The following is a 15816-nucleotide window of genomic DNA, read 5'->3' on the forward strand; positions in this document are numbered from 1 at the left end:
ACATCACAGCAGCTGCCACAGAAGTCCCCTGAACCAAAAGAGGGATAAGACAGACCGAAAGAGAGAGAGTGGGACACACTGCGATCGTGGGTGGAGCGGTGGTGGGGGGGTGGGTTCAGAAGTATTATCTTCTCCCCCAAACACACTCTGCTTTCCTCTGAACGATAAACAAATGTGTATTCTGTGTTTCTGCATTATCAAGCTGAACAGGTTTTTTTTTTTGTCCCTGATTCATCTCTCTCTCAATTAAGGGGTCCTTGGCCTGAAAACGTTGACCCTGGTTTACAGTGTAATGTGGCTCTGCATGAATGGAGCTCATCAAATAACATATGAGTATATATGTCGCAGTTGCTCTTTAGTTCCGTTTCGTCCATTACATTTTCTGTGTAGCTAATTATTTGTTCTGTTGTTTTTTTAGATTTTTCTTTGGAATCAATCCAGACGGAGGGTCCAAGGCAGAAAGGGGGAAAAAACACCAGCCCATTCCGGCAAGACTGTCAAAGTTTGTCACTCAACTGAAGGATTTCGAATGGAGCATTTGAGGTTTTTGGACTTTGGACTGCGCACGCGCGCGCACACGCACACACACACACACACACACACACACACAGGACTTGCCTCCTATCGGACTCACTGATTAGTCTGATTTAAGGTTTTTGGACTGCGTGTACACATACAGGATTTACCTCTTGTCTGACTCAGACAGTCTGTTTTGTGAATGTGAATATTCTCATGTTGAGAAATGCCTACTTGTTGGTTGAAGAAAAGAGAGGAAGGAGCACATCTATTTCGCTGGAGTACAAAATCCCAATCTTAAATTGTTAAACTGTTATTATTGTTGAGCTGTATTGACATTATTCTGTTTTGTAATTGTTTTATGGAGGTCTTAAAAAAGATATTGCACTGAGGTGGCACAGGGCCCCCCAACCTCAAGGGGTTCAATCCAATTTTAATCCTCTATGTTCCAGAGGAGTGACATGGGTAGGGTTTTAATTTTTTTCATTTTTGGTCACGGTCTCTTTATTTTATTCATTTTAGTTCGCTACTAGTTTTATGGAGGTCTTTAAAAATGTGTGTGGCACTGGGCCGACCTCTGGGGGTTCCATCAAATTGTTTTCAACCCCCATATTCAAGAGGGACATTGTGTGGGGAGGGTGATGTTTGTCTCTGTTTTCCTACAGGCTGGGGCAACACCTGTCGGTGGGGAATGAGGAGTGGGAGGTGTAGGACCTACATCTTCCTGGAGGGGGTTCCTCATTCCCCACTGACGGGTGAGCCTGTAGGTGCAACATGAGTGGTAAATGGGGAGGGTCATTTATTGTATTCAGTTTAGTAATAGTGGTATGGAGGTCTTACAAAAGGTGTGTGGCACTGGGCCCACCAACCTCTGGGGGTTCAATTAAATTGTGTTCAAATCCCCCATGTTCAAGAGGGACATTGTGTGGGGAGGGTGATGTTTGTCTCTGTTTTCCTACAGGCTGGGGCAACACCTGTCGGTGGGGAATGAGGAGTGGGAGGTGTAGGACCTACATCTTCCTGGAGGGGGCTCCTCATTCCCCACTGACGGGTGAGCCTGTAGGTGCAACATGAGTGGTAAATGGGGAGGGTCATTTATTGTATTCAGTTTAGTAATAGTGGTATGGAGGTCTTACAAAAGGTGTGTGGCACTGGGCCCACCAACCTCTGGGGGTTCAATTAAATTGTGTTCAAATCCCCCATGTTCAAGAGGGACATTGTGTGGGGAGGGTGATGTTTGTCTCTGTTTTCCTACAGGCTGGGGCAACACCTGTCAGTGGGGAATGAGGAGTGGGAGGTGTAGGACCTACATCTTCCTGGAGGGGGCTCCTCATTCCCCACTGACGGGTGAGCCTGTAGGTGCAACATGACTGGCAAATGGGGAGGGAGGGACATGCAATTTGTAATTTTATGGAAATGTCTTTAAATGTCTTAAACTCAGGGGGTCCAATTAAAATGTCACTGACAGCTGAGGCAGTATGGTTCCATGGGGACAGTTAACAGATCCGGTTAGGACAACTTTGTTTTGTTCTTTTCAACAAGGGTTCTTATTTTAGATTGTAATTAGCGGTGTCACTCACCGCTGTGCAACCAAGTATATCTATTTGTCTTCAATTTATTCAATAGTCATCATCAGTCATTCAAATTGCTAAAACTATTGAAATAAGTACATTAAAACATTTTAACACATATTTTCTTTTCTCTAATTACAATCTAAAGTATGTACCCTTGTTGTAAAAATACAAAGTTGTCCTTTAGTAATTTCTTTTTTTGTTTATTTGTTTTTATTAGATTATTTTCATGGAAATGTTGTGAAAGCCATGACTAAAGAATTAAAAAAATAAATTGCACTGTTGAATTGAAAAGACTAAAATAAACATTGTTATATTTGTATATAGGCTATTGTGGGTTACTCAGACAAAAGTGTCCATACATGGTTCAGAGAATATATCCTAAATCTAAATGGGTTTCCATTGTAAAGTGTCCGTAAAAGGAACAGACAAGTCCCGTAGAAATAGGAATTATCCGTTTTAGGGTTGATGGAAGTGTCCGTAAAAGTAACCAACTAAGTCCCGTTAATGTACGGATTATCCGTATTGGGATCGAAGGAAGTGTCCGTAAAAGTAACCAACTAAGTCCCGTTAATGTACGGATTATCCGTATTGGGATCGAAGGAAGTGTCCGTAAAAGTAACCAACTAAGTCCCGTTAATGTACGGATTATCTGTATTGGGATCGAAGGAAGTGTCCGTAAAAGTAACCAACTAAGTCCCGTTAATGTACGGATTATCCGTATTGGGATCGAAGGAAGTGTCCGTAAAAGTAACCAACTAAGTCCCGTAAAAGTACGGATTATCCGTATTGGGATCGGCATATGTGTCCGTAAAAGTACCCAACTAATTCTGTAAAAGTACGGAATAATCCCTATTAAGAGTGACGGAAGTGTCCGTAATGGCTACAGACTAAGTCCCGTTAAAGTACGGAACTATCTGTTACAGGGTTGACGGAGTGTCCGTAGAATGATGGTAGGAGGTACCGGCAGCAAATTACCGGAGCTTTTTGCCATCAATCGACGGAGGCTTTTTTAACAGTGTAGCGACCCCACTTCAAGATGCGCTGTGATTGGCCGGCAGTTGTATAACCCTCGCTGTGATTGGCCGGTAGTGTGATGACGCAATTTTGGCGCGAGATCCGGTCCACGGCAAGGATCTCAGTTTACATATAGAGAAGGCTTTACAGGCTGAAATTCACGGCGCGGATCTTCTAAAACTTTTGTGATTTAATAGTTAGGAGAATTTTAAGATTTGTTTTATAAAAAAAGTTACATAGTACAACTTTAAATCATATTAAATCGGGTATTTCGCGGATATAAAGTCGGCTAAAACGGGTATTTCCTATATTAAATCATATTTTTCCTTTCACAATATTAATTCGGGCTTCACATTGGCTATGTTGACAACTCCAGGCAGTCTTTTCTGTTCATATTAACTCACCATTATTGCTCAGCCTCCAGTTCCCAATTCCTCCATCTGATGATCTGAGCTCTGAGCCATCCAGCCAAAAGTTCCCGTTCTGGTAGCATAAAGTCGGCTAAAATGGGTATTTTTCTTTCTCAAAACAAGGCGGGTCGGGTTCATATTTATTTACTAAAAAAAACAATGTCACGGGCACAGGCTACAGTCTTGCTCACAAGACAGCGTTGTTTGGTTGTTTGTTGCTGTCCGAGTGTCCGCCTTCCTTTGCCGTCCGGGCCGTGGCTAGAACAGACACTCGACGCAGTGGTTCCTAGCTTATGGGGAAAGAAAGCCTGGTAGGCGAGGTTAGGGGAAAGGTAGGAAGTAGGAACCATTGCAGCGAGTGTGTTATAACCCGGACGGTAAAGGAAGACTCACACCCCACATTAAATGCGCCTGATTTATAATAATAAAATTAATAGTAGGATTAAACGGTGTGATGTCATTGTTTAGTCTTACTGTCTAACATGTTTATTTAGTATATCTAGTTAACATAAATAATATAAATTCTTCCAATGGAACATAAAAAAAAAGAAAACGAAAAAAAAAATAAAAAAAATACACACTTAGAAAAAAAGAGACCCCAAAGGGGGTTGTTGACTATGGGGTCCCAGACTTTAACTATGGGAGCTAAGCCCCTACTGGCTCCCACATAACTCGAACTCTGTGCTTCATCATACAAGGCCGTCGCACAAAAGAGGTTAAAACAGCAGATCTACAAGCACACAACGCCTCGCACCTAAATGATAAATACAAAACAAACGGTTTTGCACATACAAGGTTTCCACCTGACAACAACGATAAGTCATTCTCTTGTATACATGACCTAATCTCACCTTACTACTTTACAACTACCTTACTACTGGAAATACAGGTGTGTGGGGGCGGGGACATGTCTCTGGCAGGTATTTACCCAGGGTCGTCAATTGGGTATGGCAGGGGTATGCAGCTGCCATACCCTGGGTCCAGGGGGGGAGAAATAAAAGTAACTTTTAAATATAAATCCATGAATGTCTCTTTGTCTATCTGCGCTGGTTATTATGTTGTTAAATTAGAGTAAAATAACTACAAATGCAACATTTAACATAATGGTCACTTTAACAAGGTATTATAATTGTATTCTCCCCATCTTGACAAGACGGTATATTCCCAGGTTCCGCAGGTCAGCTGCACAGGTGCAATGCATTATTGTTAATTGTGGCACATCTACTAAAATGCTAAGTTTAGCTGCACTTGAACAACCATTCCAGGCTGCCATATCCAGCCCAAGAAACTGTAGAAACCTAGTTTTTTTAGACAGATCTACACGCAGATCTACATGCGAGATTTACATGCTCACAACACCTCGCAGCGCGAGGCGTTGTGAGCATGTAGATCTGCTATTTTCATAATAGAACCGTGTTATACAAAATGTAATGCCTCTTCTCCATGAGGACTCCCATCTTTGCCATACCCTAGCTTTTGCTGAACTGACGCCACTGTATTTAGCGTAGTTTTCCGGTGCTGTTTTCATGTCAAGGACCCCTAGAATGATGTATTTGACTGCCGACCCCATCTGGAAATATTTTGTATAAGGGACCCCCCCAGAAGCACATAATATTTCAGTTACAAAAGTTTGCTTTGAAAAATATACATTCAAAAGTTTGCACACATTTTCATGACAAAATAACAGATCTACAAGCTCGCAGCGCGGCACTGTGCAGTGCTGTGCGCTTGTATATATGCTATTTTTTTAATAGGTACAGCATAAATGAATGGTTAAAGTTATAATGTGTTCCAGGTCTTAAAGAAGAAAAAAAAAAAATAATAATAATAATAATAATCAAGTCATGGCAATATGTTGTTGTACCTAGTCCTATATATCTTGCAGCAGTGCACAGTACACATTCTCCAACTTGTTGTGGCTGAATACATATATTTTATTTGTGTTATTACATGTTACCAGTGTCTTGTATGAAGAACTGAGGGAGGAAAGAGAAATGGTACATGTATACATGTCGTTTTTGTTGACATTTTCAGAATCAGATGCACGTTACATTTCATAAAGGAAAAAGGGAGGGAAAAGGGGCGCAGTCACACCAAAGTTTAATTCCACCAATGAGGGCATGGACATCCTCGAATGGCAACAAACCGCTCTGTTCCCACTGAAAAGCATTGGCAGACAGAGGCGTCAGTTGGGTATGGCAAGCTATGGCAACTGCCATACCTTGGCTACAGGGGGAAATAATAAAATGTACCGTAATCGTGCCTGTTGCTTAGGTATGGCAACATGACTGGTACACCAGTCACGTTGCCATACCTTAGCTTTTTCTGAACTGACGCCGCTGTTGGCAGAATCCGCCCACATACAGTATAGCAATATTCCATCCCCTTCCCTTCCCTGTCAATATTAACTGTATCTATTAAGCTGTATTTTTCAATGTATGCTAAAACAACTTTACCTGTCACAGGTGTGTTGTCACAGATGATCCATATCACACAGAAGATGTTGAAATAAATCCACATGGACGACTTTCCAGTACAAACACTGACTTGGAAGGGAGAATACGAGACCGAGGGAACTGCCATCATGATGTGCCTTTGTTCAAACTCCTGCCCTGGAACGATGCCACGCCTTGTGGGTTAAAACCTTGCCTGGCGTCGATGTCAGCAAAGGGGCATGCGGTCGCAAACGGGTTTCCTATAGCAGGGACATGCTGGGCCCCTGATTCAGCCCGGGAAAAAGAGTTGAAGAGGCCCTCATTGCGCACTATAGAGAGAGATCTCTCCATAGCGCTGCTGCTACTCAAAGATTTGCCATTTCAGATAATGACAAGTGACAAGCCAGTGGGCCAATTACATGAGTTATATTTCGTCGTTATCGGGTGGAAACCTTGTATGTCCAAAACCGTTTGTTTTGATTTAAACTTTAAACAGGTGGCGGAATGAGGTGGAGTAAAGCCAGTGGTGGAGAGTAACTAAGTACATTTACTTAAGTACTGTATCTTAAGTACAATTTGGAGGTATTTGTATACTTTACTTGAGTATTTCCAATTTGTAATACTTTTTACTTCTACTCCATCAGATCCAAATATTGTACTTTTACTAAATTTTACTACATTTATTTGAAAACTTTAGTTACTACCGGTAGTTACTTTACAGATACAAATTATAATATTATAACACATGCATTAAGTACTTTAGCCCTATTTTATACCGTGGCCAATTGAAAATAGCCGTAGATCGGCTATTTTCTATTGGCCACGATATAAAATATCAACAGCTCACAACACGTCGCATTGTGAAAAAAAGTTCTTCAATGGAAGTGTTTTCCTTTTTTTTAGTCTTTTGGCACACAGTGAGTATGAGCATAAGGGGCATTATTTATGATTACATAATATGCTCTCTCTCTCTCTCTCTCTCTCTCTCTCTCTCTCTCTCTCTCTCTCTCTCTCTGTCTCTCTCTCTCTCTCTCTCTCCACACAGTGCTGTATCTACTTGTCTGCTCCACCCCAGCTCAAACAGATGGTGAGTGAGACACCATGAAGTTCAACCATCCTGATAATTCATAACTAGTCCTTACCCATTCAAAAGATATGAGCTCCGAAATGATGTGCAGTGTGTGGGTTATGGGATGTGCACTGTGCACACAGTATTATGAGGGATGGAAAGTAACTTTAACTGGTGCTTGCACGGTTGGTAGGAGCATCAATGTAAGAAATACCCGTTTCGTTTAATGGCTAATAGAGGTACTGTGTACCGATCTGCATGATTTTTGGACAACATCTGTAACAGGGCCAGACAAGTGGGTTATATATTTGTTTTGCTATAACAATCCTTGTGGTTACTATGGCAATAAGTGAGAGGGGTGTCGCACCATGAATGTTCATCATAGGGGGAGGGGGTTTAACCCTTTTAGACTGGGAACGCATTATTACGCATTATTTTGTGCTTTAACTATTGAAAAAATAGCAGATATGCAAGCTTGAGCTTGTAGATCTCTTGTAGATGTTTCTATGTCAGTGGTGCTCAAACCTTTTCATGTGAAGGACCACCAAAATGATATGTATTTGGCCACAGACCCCCCTTCTCAAAATATCTAGTTCCAGGGACCCCCCAGAAGTTCGCTTAAAAAATACATATAGGATTAAAAGATTTGTACATATTTTCACAACTTTTCAAAAATAGCAGATCTACAAGCTCGCAGTATATCTGCTATTTTTCAATAGCTAAAGTATAAAATAATCCCAGTCCCACTTTTCCCCCCTTGTGACGTCCCTGCCAAGTGATGATCACACTCTTTCTTTCTTTCTTTCTTTCTTTCTTTCTTTCTTTCTTTCTTTCTTTCTTTCTTTCTTTCTTTCTTTCTTTCTTCCTTCCTTCATTCCTTCCTTCCTTCCTTCCCTACTTCCAGTGTCTCTCAGAGTGGGTCCTCCTGACAGATCTCGGTTCTTCCAACGTGAGACCATCTCTATGACCTGTGAGGAGGGAGGGGCCTCTGTGCCGGGGTGGTCCGTGAGGAGACATGCCAAGAAAGGCAACGGGACCTGTGGCAACGGCTGGGGGGCCACCGATGGTATGTAGAGATGGGTGGAGGGATTATGATGGAAATGACAGATATCCAGTCAGGGTGAAGTGCAGTGGCGTCAGTTCAGAAAAAGCTATGGTATGGCAAAATGACTGGTGTCTTTCACGCGTGCGAAGCACCAGTCATGTTGCCATACCTTAGCAACAGGCATGATACATTTATTTTAAGAAGTACATTTTTTTTTTCCTGTTTCTACGGTTTCTTGGGCTGGATATGGCAGCCTGGAACGGTTGTTCAAGTGCAGCTAAACGTGGCATGTTAGTAAACGTGCCACAATTAACAATAATGCATGGCACCTGTGCAACTGACCTACAGAACCTGGGAATATACCATTTTGTCAAGATGGGGCGAATAAAAGTGTGGAGAATATAATTATAATACCTTGTTAAAGTGACCATTTTGCATTTGTAGTTATTTTAATGTAATTTAACAACATAATAACCAGGACAGATAGACAAAGAGACATTCATGGATTTATATTTAAAAGTAACTTGTATTTCCCCACCCAGGGTATGGCAGCTGCATACCCCTGCCATACCCAATTGACGCCACTGGTGAAGTGTTGGCAATTTATTGGAAAGATTCAGACAGAGTATAGCAGCATTCACAGCATCAGCTGTAATCACAGCAGCTAGCCTCCTGGCCAAAAGGCAGACAGTCTATGACGTCTGACATCATACAACCCCTTTTATGCCCATATATGGAGATCCCTGATGTCATCAATATTAAGCCAAATCTGAATGCCCATATGTGGATATATTGTGTCGCATGGTCTATGACCTAAACATCTATGTGATATCAGACGTCAGTCATCTCCATATTTGGGAATATATGGACACGTTTTGTCCAACTTAAACAACCAACCGTGTCTGTTCATTTGTTTGGGTCAAAGTTGTTCCCATGACAGCGCTCGCCCTTTAGGGCAAGGTCGCTTCTCGCCCTTAGGGCGTCTTGCTGGTATATTATTTTGTATATGGCATTCTATAAATTCACCCACCACAGGATGGAAGAACAAAGAAGAAAGAAAGAAAGAAAGAAAGAAAGAAAGAAAGAAATAAAGAAACATGTCGTTGTCATTGTGATTCCTTGTATAGGAGCAGGCACACATAGACATCAAAGGGGGCTTGAGCCCCTGCCCTTTTATCTGTCTATAAAAAGTGCCCTCTCCAGACCATGAGTGTCGTTTTTACTACGGTGAAAAAAATACAAAAGCCCCTCTTTCCATGCCATACCTGAAGGCACCATTCAAGAGAATTGCCTTGTCCAAACTCTCCTGAACTTGAATGCAGCATCTTATGTTGAAAGAATTGCCCTCACTGTGTAGAAATCCATCACTTAATTATGCTTAGGTCAGTGTGGTATCAAGCACCGAAAATAGCCGACCTCCAAGCAGCTTGGAGTTCTGCTATTTTCAATATTCCCACCAAAAGGCCCTTTTAGAAAAATGTCAGCCCCTGTCTCTCTAACATTCTCTGCACGTCCCTGAATGTGTGCATTGCTCCACTGACAACAGTGGACAGGTCAATGTCCTTGTTCTACGGTGGCAATTCAAGAACTGTCTTGTCCATCTCCTGCTGCTCTCGACACGGCTGTCACAATTATTACATAATCGTCTAATCGTGATTTTTTTGAAATAATCGTGATTATTTTTCATAATCGTCATAATCGTTTCCAAGTTGAAAAATGTTCATATATAAAAAAAAAGTCAAAAATAGTGGAAATAGCAGATCTACAAGCTCTCAACGCGTCGTGGTACAACGCGTTGTGAGCTCGTAGATCGGCTATTTCCACTATACTATCAATGTTCTTTTTTAAGTATAAAGTTGTCAAATGTGTCAGTAATTTCTTTGTATATTTAGGTTGTGTGTCATATCTACCATGTGCAACTTCATAGCCTACAACGACAAAAACACAATTAAATCGTTAATCGCAATTATTTGAGTGGCGATTAATCGTCATGTAAAATGTCATAATCGTGACAGCCCTACTTACAGACCTGGAGGAAGCGCTCTTTGACATCCAACGCACGCAGGGGTGTCGCACCAAATCCTGGGCCCTGGGTACAAGGATTCACTGCGGGCCCCCCATGAATGTTCTTCATAGGGGGAGGGGGTGTAACCCTTTAAGACTGGCAATGCATTATTACATGTTATTTTGTGCTTTAATTATTGAAACATAGCAGATATACAAGCTCACAGCGCGGCACCGAGTGCCATGCTGCAAGCTTGTGGATCTGCTATTTTTGAAAAATCATGAAAATGTCTTTGAATATTTCAAATCCTTCTATGTTTCTATGTCAGTGGTGCTCAAATCTTTTCATGTGAAGGACCCCCAAAATGATATGTATTTGGCCACGGACCCCCATCTCAAAATATTTATCTATATAGCAGATCTACTGTGAGCCCCCCCCCCCCGCCCCCTTGTGAAGCCCCTGATGAACGCACAACAAAGGAGACCTGCTCACTGTGTATCTCACAGTGAGCAGGTCTCCTTTGTTGTGGTTTCATCTATGTGTATACTGTAGTTGTCCTGCTTTGAACTTGTGGCAGAGGCATCGTTGCCCCTGAAAGCCTCCCCCTGTCGTGCCAGATACAAAATGATGTCAATGAATCAGGTCAACATGTTTGTTTCTTTGTTTATCTAGCGCTCTTATCACGCCGTGGTTATCTGAGACCAAATCTGAGATCAAAATCTGCTTGTAGAGCGTTCTTTTTATTTGTTCCGTCGCACCATGCTGGTGGGACTGAGTTGGCAGGGTCTTGTATTTTGTTAAGGCCTTTTTTTCTAATTCTTTACCCCAGCTACTCTCAGCTTCGCATTCTTGTTTTTTGGCAGCTGAAGCAGTACATGACAACGACCTCCATGGCTTGTTTTCATACCACTGCCTTTGAAATAATCAGCCATATTCGTATTTCTGGACATCTCCAAGAACAGGTCGACTGCTATCAACACACGTTTTGACGTATAGCTGGCGTTACGCTTCAGATCAAAGGCTTGGTTGTGGGCAGGATCTGTATATCAGCAGGCAGAAACCTTGTATCTCCAAGTTTCAAGTTTGTATGTTGTTGGTTTTTTGGGTACATTAAAGCCCTTCATCATTCAAAAGTGTTGCACAAAAGTAGTGAAAATAGCTGCTCTACATGCAAGGCGTTGTGTGCTTGTAGATCGGCTATTTTCTCTATTTCAAAATCGTTTTTAAAATGAACGTTTTGGACATACAAGGTTTCCACCCGACCTGCACCTGTGTTTGTCATAGGTGGGTGTTACCCGATTGTTTGTTTTTTTCTTTTTTTGTGGCTGTGGGTGTCGCTATCTTTTGTGCGGTATTTAGACAGCATCTGCAGTAAAGCAGTGCACTGCTTGGCACCACACTCAATTAATGATCTTAATGATTTTATACAGTTTTCAACTGTATAAAAACCTTTTCAAAATAGCAGATCTACAAGCTCACAATGCGTCACATCGCGATGCTATTTTCAAATAGCCGAAAATAGGGCTGAAGTGGTTAATGTATGTTTTGTAATAATATTCAAAATCTACAAAATAACTAGTATTGAAACACTCCAGTATAAAGTAAAAGTATCTCAAAATTGTACTTGAGTAAATGTACTTAGTTACTTTACACCACTGGCTGCATGTTCATAACTAAGCCTACTGAAGGCCTTAAAGGAGTGTAAATCGCTAATTTCCTTTAAAACGGCACTGAAAAGCAACTTAGAGGAGGCTGCTACTCAAAACTGGAAAACAAATAATCAGGGGATATCTTAAAAAGTCCTGGAATAAATTCCTTACCAAACAAAATCTTCACCAATGTGTTTGTAAAGGTGTCTAGTAACATATCTCACAAAGACTGAAATTCAGTTTCCCTGGGAGAATCCGTTACAGCTGCTGAAAGTTGGAGTCCCATTAACTTAACTATACAGGATAAAACACACAAAAGTACATATGCTTTAAGTAGCATGTGAGGGGTCAAACTAGGGGGTTTTCATGATTCTGAATCCATTGCAAGCATTTGTTTTGCACAAAAAAAACATTCCTTGGGGTAAAGGCGGCTCACACGAAACTGTGAAAAGTGATGACTCATCACTAAACCATATTTTTGTGGGGCCGTTTCTAGCCCAAGGAATGTTTTTCGTGCAAAACAAATGCTTGCAATGGATTCAGAATAATTAAAAACCCCTAGTTTGACCCCTCACATGCTACTTAAAGCTTATTTATTTTGGTGTGTTTTATCCTGTATAGTTAATTCAATGGTACCCCAACTTTCATCAGCTGTCAAGGATTCTGCTAGGGAAACTGAATTTCAGTCTTTGTGAGATATGTTACTAGACACCTTTACAAACACATTGGTGAAGAAACTTTTTGGTAAGGAATTTAATCCAGGATTTGACGCTATTTCTGAAAATATCCCCTGACTAAAAGTCTATCCTCACCTCCCCCTGACATTTCTAATGAAAATACAATTTATTTTGCATTGTTTTTATGACAGTCTTTTTGATAATCTTCTGCGTAGTACCAGGGGTGAAAGTAGTTTGAAATGCATAGAAAACTGCATTTTGGCACAGTTATATACACGCAATAAAAACACTACAGGTCCTACACCTGAATTAGGCTACTACATTACATTTACTGTAACATGAAACATGATTGCAATCCTAAAGGAAATATCTATAATAAGCCTCTTCATATTGTTCATTGTTCCAGATGTTTATGGTCACTGTAGGCTACAACAACATTTTGTTTAGTACATCCACATAAACAGATACAGTAGTAGCATCAACCAAAGAAAGAAATACTGATAGAGCAACATTATTCCACCCAGTCAATTGACCATCACCTCTCTTTCATATTTGTTCTCTCCCCATGCCCCTACACACATATAAAGCATTTTTGAGTACTTAGAAAATATCTATATAATATAATACAATATATTATTATTCATATTATTATAACCAGTTGTGTAAAGTAACTAAGTACATTTACTCAAGTACTGTATTTAAGTACAGGTTTAAGTATGTGTAGCCTATTTTACTTCTACTCCACTACATCTCGGGGGTCCGTGGCCAAATACGTATCATTTTGGGGGTCCTTGACATGACAAGATTTGAGAACCACTGATAGTAACGTATTAACAGTAACACATATTAATACGTTATTTTCATAAAAAACTGTTAGGATTTAGAATACACTTGTAGAATGTGTCTATCAGTGGTTAAGGACCCCCAAAATATGTATTTGGCCACGGACCCCATCTCAAAATGTTTTATTCCACTGATGGACCCCCAGAAGCAAAGATTTGAGTTAAAGATTTTCACACAATTTTGGGTCTATTCTGCATATAGCTTAAGGCCACATACTCATTGGGAAATGCGCGGTCGTCTATTCTGCATGTAGCTTAAAGGCTGCACACGGCGCATGCAGGCTGCGCCTCGCATGCAGCCACAGACGCGACGATCGCCTTGTCAAAGAGACAAACACAGATGGATTACACTGACACAAACGCACGGGAATCATTTAGAAGCACTTTATCAGAAAATATAACTAGAAACACTTGTGTATGTTAATCTGATTTTAGTAGATTTTTTCTTCTTGGACGTGCGTTTGTGGCAGCTTAATTAATCTGGGATTTAGCTTGCTCCATCCTCCTCTTAACGGAACGCCGTTCCGGCTCCGAATGTTTTAACGGAACGGGGGTTTCAATGTCATATGAGTTATACAAAAAATCTAAAAAAACAAGCCATAGGCTTTTTTTTGGCAGTATCCTTTTAGTTGACCGTGTACCAGTTAACTGTACTGACATGAAACTGTACCTTTTCCTGTGCAAAATCTTGAATCAGTCAATCAATCAATCAATCAATCAATCAATCAATCAATCAATCAAAGTCTGCTGTTGTTTCTTAGATGTGATCCTGCAGAGCCCTCTTCTTCCTGTGAAGGAAGGAAGTGATGTCACGCTGCGCTGCCTGTCCAAAGACAAGACGGGCAATCCGTCCTCTGACCTCCCAGCTGACTTCTATAAAGATGGATCCCTCTTCAGGACCGCGTCTACAGGACAGATGACCATCCACAACGTTAACAAGTCTGATGAAGGATTCTACAAGTGCAACATCTCTGGCCTTGGAGAGTCACCAGAGAGCTGGGTGCATGTGATAAGTAAGTAAGCCTTCGGGTCCGCGTCAATATGCAGACGGGCCGGTGTTCCGAGTCTTCTGACCACCTAAACCTAACCTTAATCCAAACCCTAACCTCAGTAAAACTAACGCTGGTGAATGCTAACCTGGTGAAATGCAAACCTGCCGACGCTGGTCAATGCTAACCTGGTGAATGTTAACCTGGTCGGACCAACGGCCCGTCGGAATTATGGGTGGACCCGAAGCCTTTTTTATGTATTTATTTTCCTCTAGCGTAAACCTTGTAGTCACATGTAGGCCTGTATGAGACAGAGAGCGTAGTTGAAGCACCGAGTGCAGTGCTGCGAGCTTGTATTCTGCAATTTTCGAAAAATCGAGATTATTATTATTTTCTTAATCTTTGAATAATATGTTTTTAAAAGCGAACATTTGTAACTCAGATATTTGCTTCTGGGTGGTCCCTGGAACTAGATATTTTGAGATGGGAGTCTGCGGCCAAATACATATCATTTTGGGGGTCCTTCACATGAAAAACTTTGAGAACCACTCAGATGAAGGGTTTAGAAGACATTTATAGAATTGGGTCAAATTATTCAAAGACTTGCACGTTGCAAGTTTTCACGATTTTTCGAAAAAAATTGCAGATCTACAAGCTCACAGGGCTGCACTCGGTGTGAGCTTGTGGATCTGTGCCATTTTTTGGGGCAAATGTTCCAGCCCAGGATAATGGATGTTTGTTGGGGCTATTTTTGATTAATGCGATAATATCGTCAATCGCAATTTCTTTGGTCACAATAATCATGACATGAAAGTTCCTTATCGTCCCATCCCTAGTAGTGTGTTTATTCCTATGTGTGTATGGATAATAAAAGCCATTGTTTTCTTTACAGCTTCCACATGCTCTGCATCCCACCTCTTGTCTCTGCCTCATGTGATCATCCATCTGCTGATGTTCATTCCTTACGTGGTGTCGACCGCCCTCTTCATATCCATCATGAGAGCCAGAGCTAGAGCTAGAGGTGAGAGAAACATGTCGTACAAACACACACCTTAACACATCAATGCCTCATTCACATATAGAATAGCCAAGCTAATGGTTGGCTTGGTAATTCAATGTAATGTCTATGCAAACCAGCTTTTAAAATGTCCAAGCTTGAGAAAAAGCTTGGAAATTTTAAAAGCTGGGGTCCTTATATGTGAATGAGGCATAAGACCGGGAACACATTATTAGGTATTACCCAACCCGAATAACATCACTCAAAAAGTTTACAAAACACAGGTTCCAATAAATATCAGAGCGACAGCGAATACAGTGTGTGTATTAAAACACACAAATTACGGTAAAACTTAAACATCTTCGATCGAAATAAAAATCTTCCTAACGATGATCTCTCTCTCTCTCTCTCTCTCTCTCTCTCTCTCTCTCTCTCTCTCTCTCTCCCCTGCAGCCAATACGAGGAAGAGAAGAGACATCATGGAGGTAGCCGTGTAGACCAGGGGTGGGCAACTTTGATGGCCACTATATTTTCACACTCACTCCAGAGGGCCACAATGCATATACAGTAAAAAATAAATAGCAAAAATAGCTG

The sequence above is a fragment of the Nannobrachium achirus genome, assembly GCF_963921795.1.
Source record: "Nannobrachium achirus genome assembly, chromosome: 2".
Classification (NCBI taxonomy): Eukaryota; Metazoa; Chordata; class Actinopteri; order Myctophiformes; family Myctophidae; genus Nannobrachium; species Nannobrachium achirus.